Below are 18,816 nucleotides of genomic sequence, written 5' to 3'. Positions count from 1 at the left end.
AAAGTTATAAGCTATTTCAATGCTATAACAATAACCAAAAATGTCAACTTACATATTTATGAGTCTCTCCCAAGACACATGTGCCTCTAGAGACAAAAGACATGAAATGAAATGAAGATAAGAGAAACTGAGCTTGGGACGCCTGGGTGGCTCAGTCGTTAAGTGTCTGCCTTCCGCTCAGGTCATGATCCCAGGGTCCTGGGATTGAGCCCCGCATCAGGCTCCCTGCTCCGCGGGAAGACTGCTTCTCCCCCTCCCACTCCCCCTGCTTGTGTTCCCTCTCTCGCTGTGTCTCTTTCCTTGTCAAATAAATAAATGAAATCTTTAAAAAAGAGAGAGAGAGAGAGACACTGAGCTTACCTGAGAGATGTGGCTCAGAAAGAATCCAGAGGACACCAGGACAGTATAGTCATGTCTCTGCCATGAGTACAGCCTTTGTGTAGAGCAATTCAATTCAAGTCTGATGCAAACACTTGGAGTTAGCATCAGACTCCACAGACTAGAAGGCACAGTTCCCAATAGGACTGTCCCCACTTTAGACGCCAGCCACAAGTTCAGGGATCCCCAGGCCATCTGCACTTCTGCCAAATGACTACAAGTCCAGGAGGTTCCCATGCCCACCTCCCCACCTTTGTTTCATTAATTCACTAGATCAATTCACAGAACTCAGGAAATCACTGTATTTAAAACTACAGTTTTATTATAAAAGATTCAAGTCAGGGTGAAACATAAAAAGATACATAAGACAAGGTCTGGAAGAGTCATAACACAGAGCTTCCGTGACCTCCCAGAAACCAGGGACAAAGGCCAGGCAAATTCTTTATTATACAACAAGCTTCATACTTTGGGACAGTATGTTGTAGAAGAGGTAAAACAGGATAGTCACACTGTGAAGACTGAGCTTTTGTCTAAGACAAATTCCCATATGGAATGGGATTTTTTTTTAAAGATTTATGTATTTACTTGAGCTAGAGAGAGACAGAGAGACAGAGCATGTGAGAACATGGAGGGGAGGGGCTGAGGAACAGGGAGAGAGAGAATTTCAGGCAGACTGGCTTGATGAGATCATGACTTGAGCTGAGATCAAGAGTCAGACATTTAACCAACTGAACCACGCAGGCACCCCTGCAATGGGACTTTAAATAAACCAAATGGTCAAATTCAAAATGTTTTTTTTAAACCAAAATATTGTTAACTGGCAAGTCTAAAATGTCCTGCCACCCCAAAGATTGTAGGCTCATGAGCAAGATCAGTTTAAAGGTTATGGAACTGATTAGCACCAATAAAACTTACAGTTCATATAAATCAGACTAACAAGGTAGAAATTTACAATAAGGAATGTTTTGATTAGGTGATTGAGAATCATTGTACCAGGTTTTTGGCACCTCTTCCACCTGCAGCAAAGCCAACATTCAGAGACAAATTAAATAAGAGAATTGTGCTTGGTGACTGTGGAATTGGAACAGAGGCAAAACCCCTCGTATTCTCACCTTTTGACCCTTATCCTTATACTCCAGGTGTACCATTACTCTTCTGTTTTCATGGTAGAATGCTTTCCTTAGACATGCTTGTAATTTTTATTTGTTTATATATAACCTTTATTTACATCATATTGTATTTTCTCAAGGACATATAAAGGTCATCTTAATTGACATCTGTCAACCAAGACTTAAGTACATATTTACCATCAAACCTGAGGGGTTATCTCATAGTCTTATCCACTTTAAAATCAGTTATGACCAGTCACTTCCAGAACATCAATTTCTGGCCTTATCCCAGAATTTGGCCTGTACACTTTTGTATACTATGAGGGAACTTAGTCTGTGAGTATACATCAAAGTTGCCATTCAAATTGCCAACATTTACTTCTTCAGGCACGTGTGATTAATCATAGGCATTTATTACACGCTTAGTTGCCTAGATGGTATGTCCTAAAGCCAGAGCCTTTAAAAACATTGTTTTCTCGACATTTGATTATTCAGTTGAAGCTTTTACATATCTTTCATCAGTGGGGCATGAATAAAAATGGTGTTACTTCAGAATGAGTCTGGGACAGTCCCAGGATTATGGAGAGGCTAGAGGCAGGAAGGAGAGCTCAAGAATGTTACTTCTGCCTAGGGTGGATCTCCACTCTGTATGTTTTTTATTTTCCAAAATTAAATGAAAAAGCAGCTGTTCTAAGGACTCAAGCCTGTGACAGGACATCACATTAATCTTCAGTTATTCATCGTCTAGCTTCTGTTTTATATGCTGATGTTTCAGAAGCACTCATGATGGTTCATCCTTGGAGCTAAAGACCAGAGTAGGACACACAGATGGCATCCCAGCTGTGTATACTCAACACCCACACCACATACAGTTTAGTCAAGATTCTGTCACAAAGCCAATGTTTCTTCTTTGAGACCAGCCATTAGAAGAAGAAATTGTTTTTGTCAGCTGCCCAATGGAGCAGGCCAACCGGCTGCATGACACAGACTGGGCGTTCCATCTGTTTTCTCTTGGGAGTGGTCCTGATGCTTCCCATGTCCACTGTGAGGCATGTGACAGATATGCCTCAGGGAACAACACTGTGCTGTGAGCCAGGTAGTAACATCAGAGACTCTGCCAGAAATTAGTGTGGGCCTCTGTGAACTCTGAGTCAACACCTATGCATGGGAGCCCCTGCACTGGCAACTGCAAACCTCCCAAGATCCACAAACTCTGCATGTCCTAAACAAGAATTGTGATACACCTGTACTAACTCCTTCTCTCTGTGCTTCCTGTCCCAGTCACTGACCCCACCATCCATCAAGAAACATGGAAATCTCTCTTGGGTCTCTTCCCTTGCCCCTGAGGAACCCATCAAGTTCAGCCATTTGCTCCCTGAATCTCAAATCTATCCATTTGTCCCCATGCCTAATGCCCTAGTTCAAGTGGCACCTAATCTCCCTCCTGAAGAATTCCGACACCTTCCTAACTGCTCAGCCTCATCTGCGGCTCCTCCACCTGCTCTCCACCCCAGTCCAGGGTGATTTTTTAAAACACAGATACATCACTGCCCTGATGAAAGCCTTCCACAATCTCCCACTGGTTTCAGGACATCAATATCCAGGTTTGATGTGGCCTCTGCCTGCAACACCAGCTCCATCTTGGGCCACACACCACCCCCTGAATCTTGACAAACAAGTCCTGCTGACTTTGCTCTCATCCATGCTCCTTCCCACTAGACATTTCTGCCTGCTATCCCCTCTGCCTGCAGCAGGACCTTCTCAACACCCTTTATTTTATTATGGTAAAATAGACACAACATAAAATATACCATTTTAAGTATACAGTTGTATGGTATTAAATACATTCATGTTGTCATGCAAAAATGCAGAACATGTCACTAGTTTGCATGTCACTCTCATACTAAGGACTATGCTAATCTTCTCTGTATTGTTCCAATTTTAGTCTGTGCCACCGAAGTGAGTACTCATCTTCTTTTCACTATAAAGTCTGACTCATCCTGCAGATCTTAGCTTCAACTCACTTATTCAGGGAAGTCTTCCAAGACCAGGCCCATCCCTGTCAGAAAACCCCTTGACTGCACAGTACCCAGCATGAGTGACATGAGCTCCAGAGGGCAGCACTGGGGGCCTAGAGGAGGTAGGCACACAGTAGCTCAGTGCACCCTAGTTAAATGAATAAGGAATGAAGGAAGGAAGGAAGAAATGCAATTCTACCCACAGTAAAGACCACTTTGGCATTATTGTAGAAAGCCATGTAGTTCTACATTGTCTTGAACTCCATTCCAGTGTAGGATCTTGGCTTCATCTTTGGAAAACTAAACCAATAGTGAGATAATTTTTTACCTTTTCTCAAAGAGAAAAATTGCAATTCAGACTTTACCTTTCATAAAAGAAGAAAATACCTGATAGTCTTTAAACCGTGTGTTTTCCTTTAATTCTATTTATCAAGATTTCAAAACTATTGAATCTAGACTCAGAGCCCTGCAGCAGTTTGTAATTTCTAAAAACTAATGTAGAGTAGAGCTTATTTTGCATAAGCCTGCAAGACAGTAAGCCTGATCCTGCCCCACAACATCTGCACAAAAGTCTCTATCAACCATCAGGGCTACTAGTAAGGTCTGGAGATGGCTTTCTTCGGAATCTGAGGTTGTCTGCACCCACCATGAAAAGCTTGTCATGCTCACCTCCGGGAAGCCCTGCTATGGGCCAGAAATAGCAGATCTAGGCTTTCATGGGACCAAAGACTCCAACCCTGAGTTACAGCTAGAACAGCTGACACTCACATTACCCTTCACACTTTATGTGTTATTCATAACAGCAGGAGCTAGGGATCAACATCATCGTCAACAACAGTCCTAATTTTATAGATGAAGGGAAAACATTCAGACATCAGGCAGCTGGCCCAAGATCTCTCAGCTGGAGCTGGACCAGATTTGGCATCTAGTTTTGATGCCAAAACCCTTGCTTGCTCTTTCCATTTCATTTTGCTCCATACAACATTAACTGCTGCATTTTTAGAGGCAACTTCTATTATAATGGTGTTCTTGAAATGGTATAAATAAAGATTCTCTGGCCAATGTGCACATGGGCAAAGCCCTAGAAAGTAGAAAGAAATGTGACCTATGTTATAAGACCCTCTTTTTTTTTTTTTTTTTAAGATTTATCCATCCACTCAGAGAGGGAGGGAGAAAAAGAGAGAGAGCATGAGGGGAAGGGGCTGCAGGAGAGAATCTTCAAACAAACTTCCCACTGAGCTGGGAGCCCGACTCAGTGTTCCATCCCACCACCCATGAGATCACAACCTGAGTGGAAAGCAAGAGGTGAACACTTAACCAACTGAGCCACCCAGGTGCCCCTATAAGGCCCTTTAATATGACTGAACACTTAACACTAATAGCACCCTGTGGTTATTCGGTGTGTGTTGACTCACTAACTGATGAAAAGTCTGAAGGGAGGTATCACATGATGACCAAGACTGTCTGGTAACACACAAAACCCTAAAAAGCCCTGGGCCTATGATCTGTCCCCCAGGCTCCGCCTCCACTGTAGAGAATGTCCTCGTGCAGACACAGGCTGGGAGCTGGTTCATGTCCTGGATATCTGCAGTGTCACTTTATCTTGGGGGGAAAGTTAGAATGCTCTCTGCCTCTAAGCATAGCAGCTTATAGGCAGGTCCCCCAGGTTTCTTCTAAATCCTGTCTGTCCCCACTCTCTTCATGGAGAACGTGGTGAAGAGCACACTAATCTCTTGGATCAAAGCAAGAATGAAATGCATAACACTCCCACTGCAAGATCAGAGTGTGCTGAGATAACCGCATGGGCTCTTGGCTGAGGAGGTGATGAGAGAGAGGCGCCTGTCCTGAGGTCACAGACTGAAAGCTTCTGACACCTGTCCCCTTGCCACCACCACCCCTGTCCAGCCTTAGCCCCACTGAGCCAAAGATTCCAGTGACCAAAAATGTCCCTCACTCTGGCATCTCCTATCTCCCCATTAAGTTTTCCTTTTTTTTTTTTTTGTATCTACAAATCTGCCTTTCATCACCTCTGCTGAGTGTTCTCAGCACCACACTCCCTGTGACCCTCACCTCCTCTTCCCTTGGCCACAGCTCATTTCTTTTCATGTCGACTGTCAAAACTCCAACTAGAGCAGAATATAGGTAACTTAGTTTTATTAACACAGCAATGTGTACTACATCCATCCAAACTTTATTATTTACCTTCATCTTATGTTTTCCAAAGCTCCTTTAACAAAGAAATCTTTCCAGGGTTCCTTCATCTTACTTCAGCGGTATCACCTTCCACTTAATTCTGAAAGTACTTCAAATTGTTGGGGGGGGACAGCAAAGGGAGGTGCTTTATATTATTTTCATGATTTTTTTAATTACTGTCACTGTCATTATTATTATTATTAAGCATTAATTCCCACTGTGATTCTTATAAAATTCTCTCCTGACATAAAAAATTTCTGCTTTCATATTTCTTGAAATTAATGGTTTTATGGTTGAATTTTGTCAGCTTAAGAGTAATTTCCATTGAACTGCATATTACCATCCATACCTGCTCATTTTCCCCCTAAGGTGTGTGTTTTCGTAAAAGGGCACACTGTGTGTGTAAAAGGCATCAAGAACATGCCTGTGGTCAAGACATGCTTGTTCAGGTATTTATTCCTGTTCTTTAACTTTTCCTTGCCTTTCAGAGAAAATTGATGCTCTGAGAAAACCACAAGTAATTGTAGGGAAATACTAATGATCTTTTGAGGGGAAATTCTTACATACCCATTATCAAGTGCTTACTTGTTTCTAGTACTTATAGTTTAAATCACTTAAAATTATTCATTATCCTGAATTTTGAAGGGCTCATTTAACAAACTTACCGTTGAAATTATGGACTGAATGGAAAAGCTGCAGAAAAGGTATTGAAGACTGGCACACTGAGTTGGAAACATCTGTGCTTCTTTCTTTCCACTAATACTGAAAGGACTAATCTGAAGAAGTCCTGGGGCTGCAAACTATGGCATTTTGTTGAGAATTAGATTTCTTAGTTTACTGAAAGCTAAAAGGATTGCTACACACTGCTATGTGTGATCATTCAGTGTGTGTAGGAGGATTTATGCCTTGTAACAATAACAACAAGCTGTAAATAGTTCTGAAAGCTGAAGGTTGAGGGGCCCATAAGAACAGGAAGCTGGCTAGGGAGGCAGTTGTGGTGATGGGGACACTGTCCTAACCAGACATTTATCATTGTGTAAGTACAAACCTGACTTCTTGGTGCTTCAAAAGTATAAACAAGATGATTTATAGGGACTTGAAATCTAATTTATAAGAACAAACTTAGTATAATGAGATCAACATGCAATTGCTTAGAGACTAAAAACTGTTCCTGGAGAGGAAGCAGTTTCCTTCCACTTCTTTCTCACCCTGTCACTTTGACAAGAGGGGTCCTCAATATTTATGCCAAGGTTTGCTACCATGGAAAAATTCCCCGAAAGCAACTTTACTATGATTCTCTCATTCTTGCTCTAGTTTGTTCTGTTACCCACCATGGTTATAACAAACCTACTCTGAATATGTAGAGAATTTGTATTCATCTGGAGTCCAAAAGTGGGACGAGGCAACTAGAATTTTTTTTATTTAAATTTTGTTAGTTAGGGTGCCTGGGTGGCTCAGCTGGTTGGGTGTCTGCCTTCGGCTCAGATCCCAGGCTCCTAGGATAAAGCCCCACATTGGGCTCTCTGCTTGGCGGGGAGCCTGCTTCTCCCTCTCCCTCTACCTGCCGCTCTGCCTACTTGTGCTCTCTCTTTCTGTCAAATAAATAAATAAATAAATAAATAAATAAATAAATAAATCTTTTAAAAAATAAATAAATTGTATTAGTTAACATACAGTGCAATATTGGTCTCTGGAGTAGATTTCAGTGATTCATCACTTACATACAACACCCAGTGCTCATCAGAACAAGTGCCCTCCTTAATACCCATCACCCGCCTAGCCCATTCCCCATCCACCTCCTTCCATCAACCTTCAGTTTGTTCTCTATCATTAAGAGTCACTTATGGGCTTGTTTCTCTTCTTTTTTTCTTTTTCCCCTTCCCATATGTTCATCTGTTTTCTTTCTTAAATTCCACACTGAGTGAGATCATATGGTATTTGTCTTTGTCTGAAAGACTTACTTCAGTTAGCATAATACATTCTAGCTCCATCCACATCATTGCAAATGGCAAGATTTCATTCTTTTTGTTGGCTGAGTAATATTCCACCGTGTGTGTGTGTGTGTGTGTGTGTGTGTGTGTGTGTGTGTGCCATATCTTCTTTATCCATTCATCAGTCAATGGACATTTGGGGTCTCTCCATGGTTTAGTTATTGTTGGTAATGCTGCTATAAACATCAGGGTGCATGTACACCTTTGAATCAGTATTTTTTTTAAAGATTTTATTTATTTATTTGACAAGGAAAGAGACACAGCGAGAGAGGGAACACAAGCAGGGGGAGTGGGAGAAGGAGAAGCAGGCTTCCTGCAGAGCAAGGAGCCCGACACGGGGCTCGATCCCAGGACCCTGGGATCATGACCTGAGCCGAAGGCAGTCACTTAACGACTGAGCGACCCACGCGCCCCTGAATCAGTATTTTTGTATCCTTTGGGTAAATACCTAGTAGTACAAATGCTGAATCATAGAGTAGTTCTATTTTTAACTTTTTGAGGAAACTCTATACTGTTTTCCAGAGTGGCTGCACCAGTTTGCATTCCCACGAACAGTGCAAGAGTGTTCCCCTTTCTCTACATCTTCACCAATACCTGTTGTTTCTCATGTTGTTAATTTTAGCCATTCAGACAGGTGTGAGGTGGTATCTCATCATGGTTTCGATTTGTATTTCCCTGATGATGAGTGATGTTGAGAATCTTTTCATGTGTCTGTTAGCCATCTGGATGTCTTCTTTGGAAAAGTGTCTATTCAGAGACAACTAGAAATTTAATAACATAGTATTACTTGCATATTTTACTATCAGACCTAAATATGTTCTAATTTAAATAATGCCTATACACAGCACTCAACACTGGTTTTCCAGGTTAGAACATAAGATATAAAGAACCTCAAACATTTCAATCATTTATAGTTGTGAACTATATTACTCAAATATAACCACTAACCCTGGAGACAGATATTATCTGTTGTTGTATAACAAATTACCCCAAAATTTATTGGTTTAAAACAACAATAAACATTAATATCTCTTGCAGTTTTGTGGGAGCAGCTTAATCAAGTGGTCCTGGCTCCAGATCTCTCACAAGGTTGTAGTCAGGGCAGATCTGATGGTTTGATAGGCTGGAGTCATCATGTCCAGTCCACATTATGGCGGCGAGGCATTAAGCTCCATATATTGAAGGGAGGAGTGTCAAATAATTTGCAGGCATGCTTTTAAAGTATACATGGTTATAAATAAATGTAAATTATTTTTAAATCCTTATAGCTTATTTTTAGGTACAATTTATATAAAATAAAATTCATAAATCTTAAGGGTACAGCTGAGTGACTTTTTACTTGAGTATCTACCTCTGTAACCATCACCTAGATCAAAATATATATCATTTTCAGCTCCATCATGTGAATTCCTTTGATTTTTTATGTACACAATCACCATCTACAAATAAAGCCATCTTTAATTCTTCCTTTTTGATTTATATTTTTCATTTCTTTTTCTTGACTTTCTGTACTGTCAGGACTTCCAGTACAAGATTGAATAGAATGTGATGTGAGTGGACATCCTTGTCTTTTTCTTGACTTAGAAGGAATACATTTGATATTTCACCATGTTTATCTCTAGGTTGTTTTATAGATAACTTTTATCAGATTGAGGGATTTCCACTCCTAATTCAATTAAGCTTTGGCAGTACAAATGTAAATGGATAACAACTTATGATTTTACAACTGCCCATAGCTTTAAACATTAGTCAGGGTATATCCTTTATCTAATTTAGAGAAAAATTATGCCAGGTCTTCACATGAAAAAATATTGTGCAGGCAGTCCTCAATTTCCAAATATATTGATCTTAAAATGTACCTTTTTTGGTCAGTTCTTTGGAAATTGCAAGACTTTTTCATATGGAAGCTTAATTATGCTTGGTGCTTAATTATAGAGGTCAACTACAAAAATGTATATTGACTCTACCTTAAGTGCAAGGTATGGTCTGTGCTACTGGTGGGGGTGGCCTTGGGGTTTTGAGGAGAAATGGGAAGGAGAACAGATGAAACCCACCAGCAGCAGCAGCATGTGGGGAGGGCAGTGCTCACCAGCACAGGCTCCCAGAAATGCCCCAAAGCTAGATGTGGCAGACATTTGTGAATCAGTATCATGTGAATCAGGGCTCTCTGAACCCTGCCACATGTGGTAAAGAATTTTTAAGTGTCTCAATACACAACTTACATAGCTCTAAAAGCAATAAATTATAAAATGAGACCATTTGGATAGCACTGACAAAATGTTCTCAAATTTGTTGTCACACTTACTCTTCAGAGCAGTCCTGTGAGGTTGACATTTTACAGAAGAGGACACCGAAGCTTAGAAACATTCAATGACTTGCCCAAGATCTCCCAGCTTATAAGGACTGCACCCAGGATCTGATCCAAGACTCAGGCCATGCAATCTTTTTGCTGCATTCTTTTGGTAACTTTTAATATTTTTTTAATTGCTGTAGCTGGGGTATTCATGCTTAAAGTAACTTTGCTTAGCATAAATTGAAGGAAGTGTTTTAGATTCCCAGCTCTTGATCATAGTTCATTTAGCCATTTGGTTGAACAAATAAATGAATTCTTTCTTCCTCCTCCAGCACATGCACCTTCATCACATTTTAAGAATTCTGCTCTAGGCACCGAGGTATGAGAGTGTAATAAAGCTGATAAGACAATAATTCTATAATTTAGCAATTACTCTAAATACAACCCACCTAATAATGAATGAAATGAATAATAATGAATGAAAATCACTCAGCATTATTATTTCACTCATGTCAGCATATCTGTTTCCCTGTCTTGGCACTGTTAGAGCCATGACTAATTCTTCAGATAACAAGTCTCAATTTACTAATACTTCCTAAGGTACATGTTGGCATCATCCTTGTTTTTCAAATTAAAAAAAAACAAAACACACAGAACACACACAAGGACACTGTAGCACATTTTAGATGTCAGATTGATTTTCATAGTAAGTGGTAGCCTGCAGTGCTGCTCAAAGGGCTCCTTTGATACCAAACAAGCAGGCAGTGGTGAGCCAGGTGAGGATGTCTCAGGTGTCCACGTAGAGTAAAAGTCTTGTTTACCACAGGACACTCACATGAGGAGACAGAGGAGAATGGCATCAGAGTGCAGAGGGACCTGGTGAGCTCATCACTGGTTTCTGAGGTGACTGCAGATCCATCTGAAGGGCTGGTCAGAGGGTACCTGCCTGGGCTGGATGTGTGCCAGGGTAGCTGTGAGGTACAGACCCAGCAAGGACAACAAAGGGGGATCTCAGTGTTTACATAATAAATGGTGATCTCTAAGGAAGACAGACTCACATTTTCTCAAGGTTTTCTATTTGTATCAGATGCACTCAGTGTCAAATTTGAAAGGGCATCTTTCCAAAGGCCATTAATACTAGTCTTGTTTGCTCTGTAAACAAGGACTAAAGGCTCCAAAGTCATTTTGTCATTACTCCTTGGATTCTGAATGTTCAAGTAGAGCTGATTCCTCTGTTTTTATTACTATTACTCTTAAATCAATGATTGGATCATCCCATGAAACCCGAGGGTTCATAGCAAAGATTGAGTTTTCCAAAAGTTGCAGCAAGGTTTGAGTTTGGCTTTCACCTCCTTAATTTTCTGATGTTGCCTTAGGGATGAAACCAGTGATCTAAACAGTTGGTAGGTAGGATTTAGAAGGCTCTTTCAGGGCTCTAGACAGTCTGAAAGCTTTTTTTTTTTTCCATTTCAACTCCTCCAGACATTTATATTGGAGTGTCCCTGACATGGCTTTTATGACTATCTATCTAGGTTTCAGATGGCTCCCCTGTCTATCATGCAGTCAGGCATAAGTCACTTCCCACAGGTAGAAGGGTGACAGGTACCCCAACCCCCTACCCCGGGAGGATCAGAGGATGAACCTTAAGGAGGATTTGGTCCTTACTGGAGGTCATCACAGAAGAGTCTGTCCTTTCATCATTCTCTGACAAGTGATTTCTTGAGCTAATTACTTTCTTTTTTAAAAAAGATCTCTGTAAGATATCAGGAGAAATGAATTTTAGACTCTTCCATCAGGCATTTTTTCAAGTGCTTTCCAATAAAATTTTCATCGTTTATCACACTCTCATCTATTTTCAGTTTGTGGAATTCTCCAAGCTCCAGTTTACATTTCTGCATGCTCTATTTTTGTCCTTTGAGATAATGCTTTCAAAGCTTTGCCATCCTGCTGTGAGGGCTATGTCTTACTCATATCAAAAGAATTAATGCCAAGGGAGGCAAGGTTCCAGTTGTTTAATTTGGAAAAGCTTGTTGTTCATTCCTCTGAAGTCCTGCTTGAGACCGGTTTATCAAGTTCCTACATGTGATTTCTTATGCCTCTTACATCTGAGTACAAAAGTAGGCATCGGTAATCATTTTATCAAATAAACTGACTCAGAACTTCAATAAAGACTAATACAAGTATGTTAAGACCTGAATTTTTTTCTACTCTATTACTTTGTTGTTTAATTACTAATTTATAGTTAAGGAGCAGATTAAAAAAGAGTACTATAGAGTCAGATAGTAAAGAAAGTGGTTAAACTCTGGCACGGGAAACCTTTCAGTAAACATTTTAAAAGGGCACAGATTAAGACTGAATGATGGAGAGAAAAAACCACAGGCTTTGATTTTTCTCATTACTTCTCAATCTCTTTCCATTTTTTACTGTTTGGGCCTCCTTAGCGAAGGGGTTTTGTTTTGTTCTTCTCTAATTCTCACTCATCCATAATTTCAAAATAGTTAGGTCAGAAATGTCTTAAATGAGAAAAAGCTCATGTCTATTTAGATTTCTACTCACTCCACAGAACTTGAGTTTCATATAATTTGAAAGTCTTCTATTACCTACTACTCTGAGTGTTCTCTAATTGTTAATAATGGTTCACTAAATGTCAGATGTTCATCTAGTGATTTATGCTCTTGTTTCACAGATTTCCTTAATCACTTTTACATAAATCCAAGAAATAGTAAGTTGAAGTATTGGATGCTTTGGAAGATTTATCATTAGTTTATAATCTCTTCTGATGAGACCTGAAGTGCCCAACCAACAGAAATGAAGCAGTATCTTTGTCACAGGACCCCGCCTTAGAAGAGGCCATGTTTCCAGTGTCAGGCCAATAGATGCAAAAGAGTCCACCTACTTCCTAGGAATGAGTGCTCTGCAGCAAGAAAATGTGTTATTCTCTCAACCTTTCCTGGGGTTTCAAATACACTAGTTACAAATAACAACATGATATCCTTTTCTGTTTTTTTTTTTTATTGAAGTATACTTGACATACATCATATTAGTTTAGGTTGTACAACATAATCATTTGTCACTTGTGTATATTGTGAAATTATCACCTGGCACCATACAAAGTCATAAAAAAAATTTTCTGTGATCAGAACTTTTAAGATTTATTTTCTTAGCAACTTTCAAATTTGCACTACAATAATATTGACTATAGTCACCATGGTGTACATTACCTCCCCATGACTTAATTATTTCATAGCTGGAAGTTTGTACTTCTTGATCCCCTTCACCCATTTCATCCACTCTCCCAACTCCCTTCCCTCTAGCAATCTGGTTTTTTGTGTGTGTCTATGAGTTTGGTTTCACTTTGTTTTGTGTATTCATTAGTTTTGCTTTTTATGTTCCACATATAGGTAAATCATATGGTATTTGTCTTTATCTGAGTTATTTCACTTAGCATAATGCCCACAAAGTCAATCCATGTTGTTGCAAATGGCAAGATTTCATTCTTTTTTATGGCTGAGTAGTATTCCATTGTGTGTGTGTGTGTGTGTGTGTGTGTGTGTGTGTGTATCATCTTCTTTATCCATTCATCCACTGATGGACATTTAGGTTGTTTTCATATCTTGGCTATTGTAAATAATGCTGCAACAAACATAGGGATACACATACCTTTTCAAATTAGTATTTTTATGTTCTTCAGATAAATACTCAGAAGTGAAATTGCTGAATTGTACGGTAGTTTTTTTTTTTTAATTTTTGAGGAACCTCCATACCATTTTCCATAGTGGCTGCAACAGTTTATATTCCTACCAACAGTGCACAAGAGTTTCCTTTACTCCACATCCTCACCAACACTTGTCATTTCTTATACTTTTGATAATAGCCATTCTGACAGGTGTGATGTGATATCTCATTGTGGTTTTGATTTGCATTTCCCTGACAATAGGGGATGTTGAGCACCTTTTCATATACCTGTTGGCTGTTTCTATATCTTTAGAAAAATGTCTACTCATGTACTTCACACCCATTTTTTAATTGTTTTGTTTTTGTTCATTATTGAGCTATATGAATTTTTTATATATTTTGGATTTAGCCCCTTAACAAATATATGGTTTGCAAATATTTTCTCTTATTTCACAGGTTGCTTTTTCATTTTCATTTTAGATGCCCAGTATGGGCAGTGCAACATTGAGTCCCTGGCAGCCCTTCCAATCAGAATACATGTGCCTGATGTTTCAGCTACACACAAACATCACTCATGGAATTAAATTTTCCCCAAGCCCAAACTACCTTCTAGTTTGGAAGCACCTATACCACTCATTTCTCTAGAGATGTGGTTCTCAATCCTTGTACCTTCCAAGAGATATTTGGCAATGTCTGAAGACATTTTTGGTGGTCACAATTGGGGAGGTAATAGGGATGTTACTAAACATCCTACAATACATGAGATGGTTCCTACAACAGAGAATTATCTAACCCAGCTAGCTCTTTTAGCTGTGCAACTGCATGCTGCCCACCCAACTCTCATCCAGCCTCCACTGCCATATGCAAACTCATAGAGAAGCCCTGTAGCCAGATCAGTGCACAATGACAGTGTCAATCCTCTGACTTTGGTCTTCTTCAATATTGTGTTGACTATTCTGTATCTTTTGCCTCTCTATATAAACTTTAGAATCAGTTTGTCAATACCAACAAAATAACTTTTGAGATTTTTTACTGGGATTATATTGAATTTCTTAACCAAGTTGAGAATAACTTACATTTTGACAATATTTAGTCAACATTGAGTTCATATTCCAAAATATGAACATAGAATTTCTCTCCATTTATTTAGATTTTTGATTTCCTTATCAGTTTTTTGTTTTCCTTCAAATAAATCATATACATATTTAATTTGATTTGTACCTAAATGCTTTGTTTTCTTGATGCTAATGAAAATGGTGTCATGTTTTTTTATTCCAAATTCCAGTTGTTCATTGTTAGTAAATAGAAAAGCAACTGACTTTTGTATATTGACCTTATATCTTGTAACCTTGCTATAATTGCGTATTAGTTCCAGGAATGTTTTTGTCAATTCTTTCACTTTCTACATAAACAATCATGTCATCTGTGAACAAAGACAGTTTTATTTCTTCCTGTCCAATATGTATTCACTGTATTTCTTTTCTTATCTTATTGCCTCAGTTAGGACTTTAATACAATGTTGAATAGGAGTGATGAGAGGATACCTCCTTGCCTTGTTCACAATCACTAAATATGATGTTATGTGTATGTTTTTTGTGAAAGTTCTATATTGACTTGGGGAATTTCCCTCCATTCCTAGTTTGTTGAGAGTTTTTAACAATGAATGATTAAAATCATGATTATTAAATGATTTTTCAGCATCTATGTGATCATATAATTTCTCTCTTCTTTAGTCTATTGATGTGATGAATTGCATTAATTTTTGAATGTTGAATCAGCTTCACATACCTGGAATAAATCCCACTTGGTTGTGGTGTATAATTCTTTGAATTCCCTGTTGGATTCAATGTGCCTATATTTTGTTGAGGATTTTTGCACCTATATTGAGTGATATTGGTCTGTAGTTTTCCTTTCTCATAATATCTTTCTTTAGTTTTCGTAATAGGATAATGCTAGCCTTATGGAATGGATTTTTTTTTAAAGATTTTATTTATTTGACAGAGAGAGTATGAGCAGTGGGAGTGGCAGGGAGAGGGAGAAGCAGGCTCCCCACTGACCAGGGAGTCGATGCAGGACTCGATCCTGCAACTCCAGGATCATGACCTGAGCTGAAGGCAGTCACTCAACCAACTGAGCCACCCAGGCACCCGCCTTATAGAATGGATTAAGAGAGTCCTCGAGACGTTGGTGCTCTGTGGCGTTGGAATCTCGTTGCTTGTTGGCCTGTGCACGTGTTCGTGGACATGGCCTCAACCGACTACCCAACAAGCAACCCAAAGCTATGGGGCCTACCCCACCCAGACTGGGCAGGGCTATTCCCAGCAGAGCAATCAGCCCTATGGACAGCAGAGTTACAGTGGTTACAGCCAGTCAGCAGACACTTCAGGCTATGGCCAGAGCAGCTATGGTTCTTCTTATGGACAGACCCAGAACACAGGCTATGGCACTCAGTCAGCTCCCCAGGGATATGGCTCAACCGGTGGCTATGGCAGTAGCCAGAGTTCTCAGTCATCTTATGGGCAACAGTCCCCTTAACCTGGCTATGGCCAGCAGCCAGCCCATAGCAGCACCTAGGGAAGTTATGGTAGTGGTTCTCAGAGCAGCAGCTACGGGCAGCCCCAGAGTGGGGCTATGGCCAGCAGTCTGGCTATAGTGGACAGCAGCAAGGCTATGGACAGAAGCAAAGCTCTTATAATCCTCCTCAAGGCTATGGACAGCAGAACCAGTATAACAGTAGCAGTGGATGTAACTATGGCCAAGATCAGTCCTCCATGAGTGGTGGTGGCGGTGGCTATGGGGGAGGCAAGCAGGACCGTGGGGGCCACGGCTGGGGTGGTGGCGGTGGTTACAACTGCAGCAGCGGTGGCTATGAACCCAGAGGTTGTGGAGGTGGCTGTGGAGGCAGGGGTGGCATGGGCGGAAGTGACCATGGTGGCTTCAGTAAATTTGGTGGCCCTCGGGACCAAGGATCACATCATGACTCTGAACAGGTAATTCAGACAACACCATCTTTGTGTAAGACTTGGGTGAAAATGTTACAATTGAGTCTGTGGCTTATTACTTCAAGCATACTGGTATTATTAAGACAAATAAGAAAACAGGACAGCCCATGATTAATCTGTACACAGACAGGGAAATGGGCAAGCTGAAGGGAGAGGCAACAGTGTTGTTTGATGACTCACCTTCTGCTAAAGCAGCTATTGACTGGTTTGATGGTAAAGAATTCTCTGGGAATCCCATCAAGGTCTCATTTGCTATTCGGCAAGCAGACTTCAATCGGGATGGTGGCAATGGTCATGGAGGTCGAGAGCAAGGAGGACCCGTGGGCTGTGGAGGCTATGGAGGTGGTGGCAGTGGTGGTGGTGGCCGGGGAGGATTCCCTAGTGGAGGAGATGGTGGCGGCGGCCAGCAGCAAGCTGGTGACTGGAAGTGTCCAAACCCTATATGTGAGAACATAAACTTCTCTTGGAGGAATGAATGCAACCAATGTAAGGCCCCTAAACCAGATGGCCCAGGAGGGGGATCAGAAGGCTCTCATATGGGGGGTAACTATGGAGATGATCATCATGGTGGCAGAGGAGGCTATGATCGGGGTGGCTACCGAGGCTGAGGCAGGGACCATGGGGGCTTCTGAGGGGGCCGGGGTTGTGGGGACAGAGGTAGCTTTGGCCCTGGCAAGATGGACTCCAGGGGTGAGCACAGACAAGATCGCAGCTCCCTCCGATCATATTAGGTCATATTAGCTTGGCTCCTGAGGTTCTGCAACAGCTTTTCTTCTTGTACTCAGTGTTACCCTCATTATTTTGTAACCTTCCAACTCCTGATCAGCCACGGGTTTTTTGTGTAGGACTATGTAATTGTAACCATACCTCTGGTTCCCATTAAAAACCATCGTTTTAGTTAAAAAAAAAAGAATGGATTAAGAAATATTCCCTCTGCTTCTAGTTTCAGAAAGCAATTGTAGGGAATTGGTATCATTTCTTTCTCAAATATTTGGCACAACTCAGTGAAACCACCTAGACTTGGTGCTTCCTGTTTTGTAATATTATTAATTACTGATTCAATTTATTTGGTAGATGCAAGCCTATGCAGATTATCTGTTTCTCCTTGTATAAGTTTTGGTAGAGTATGGCTTTCAAAGAATTGGTTTATTTCATCTAAGTTACAAAACTTATGGCCATAGAGTTTTCATAAAATTCCTTTATTATCCTTTTAATGTCCATGAGATCAGTAGTGATGGTCCCTCTTTCATGTCTCACATTAGTGATTTATGTTTTCTCTCTATTTTTCTTGGTTAGCCTGTATTAAGAAGTGATGGGTATTAAGGAGGGCACATGTTGTGATGAGCACTGGGTATTATATGCAACTAATGAATCACTGAACACTACATCCAAAACTAATGATGTACTATATGTTGGCTAACTGAACATAATTAAAAAAAAGAAATTTAAAGTTTATTTTTACATAAAAACAAGCGTAAGCATATTTATTAAAACAACTCATTTGTGGCAGTTCCAGCTCTATCATCAGTCTCCCTGGGGCCCAGGTTCTGCTCTTGGGTAGAAAACTTGAGCAGTACTTCAACATACACCCACCAAAAGTATTACATTTCTTCTTTCCCCTAAAATGTGGCACTGCAGGAAATCTTTCCACTGAAAGATAGCATTGTCTAGGCCCATGAATTAACACAGAGAATATATGACATTTCATACTTATGAGAATATGTTGTGGCTTTTGTGATTTTGTGGCACTTGATGAAACTGAGAACATTTTGTAGTTTTTGTGACTTTAAGAATCTGGCAAGATTACACAGGCTTCTCACTGAGCATTGGTGTAACAAGCCTTCAACATCCCCAGTCTCAAAAGTCAAAGAAAAACCTGGGTAGGAGGCAGGGTGTATTGGTTAGAAGGATGAAAACGGAAGTGAAAATCAATCTATCTCACTGCTGGGTGATGAAAGAGACATGTAAATTTGAGCTTATACAGATGCTTCCTCTCCACACATTGCTGTAAATACACACAGAGGCTGGAGAGAAAACAAGATTCACACAATCCCCAAAAGGATTGGAAAAGTCATCTCTTATCCATTTCATCTTTTCATGTAAAGATAAAACTATGGCATAAAGTTACATCAGCAAGTATTTAAAAGATTTTAAATA

General features: G+C 40.2%; 1 non-coding gene and 1 pseudogene across 1 annotated transcript; one reads left to right on the top strand and one right to left on the bottom strand.

Annotated features, from left to right (window-relative positions):
- Positions 1-3,348: 3,348 nt before the first annotated feature.
- Positions 3,349-3,451, bottom strand: LOC114223405 (U6 spliceosomal RNA). Its single transcript, XR_003612144.1, has one exon. It is a non-coding gene; the product is annotated as a U6 spliceosomal RNA (small nuclear RNA).
- Positions 3,452-3,581: 130 nt separating this feature from the next.
- On the top strand, positions 3,582-17,390 carry LOC114223376 (RNA-binding protein FUS pseudogene; annotated as a pseudogene).
- The last annotated feature ends 1,426 nt before the right edge of the window (positions 17,391-18,816 follow it).

The sequence above is a fragment of the Eumetopias jubatus genome, unplaced genomic scaffold (assembly GCF_037043125.1).
Source record: "Eumetopias jubatus isolate StellerSeaLion01/CBP00866 unplaced genomic scaffold, mEumJub1_p1.0 scaffold_15, whole genome shotgun sequence".
NCBI lineage: Eukaryota > Metazoa > Chordata > Mammalia > Carnivora > Otariidae > Eumetopias > Eumetopias jubatus.
Note: the sequence above shows the minus strand (reverse complement) of the source record. Positions and strands in the feature narration are given on the sequence as shown.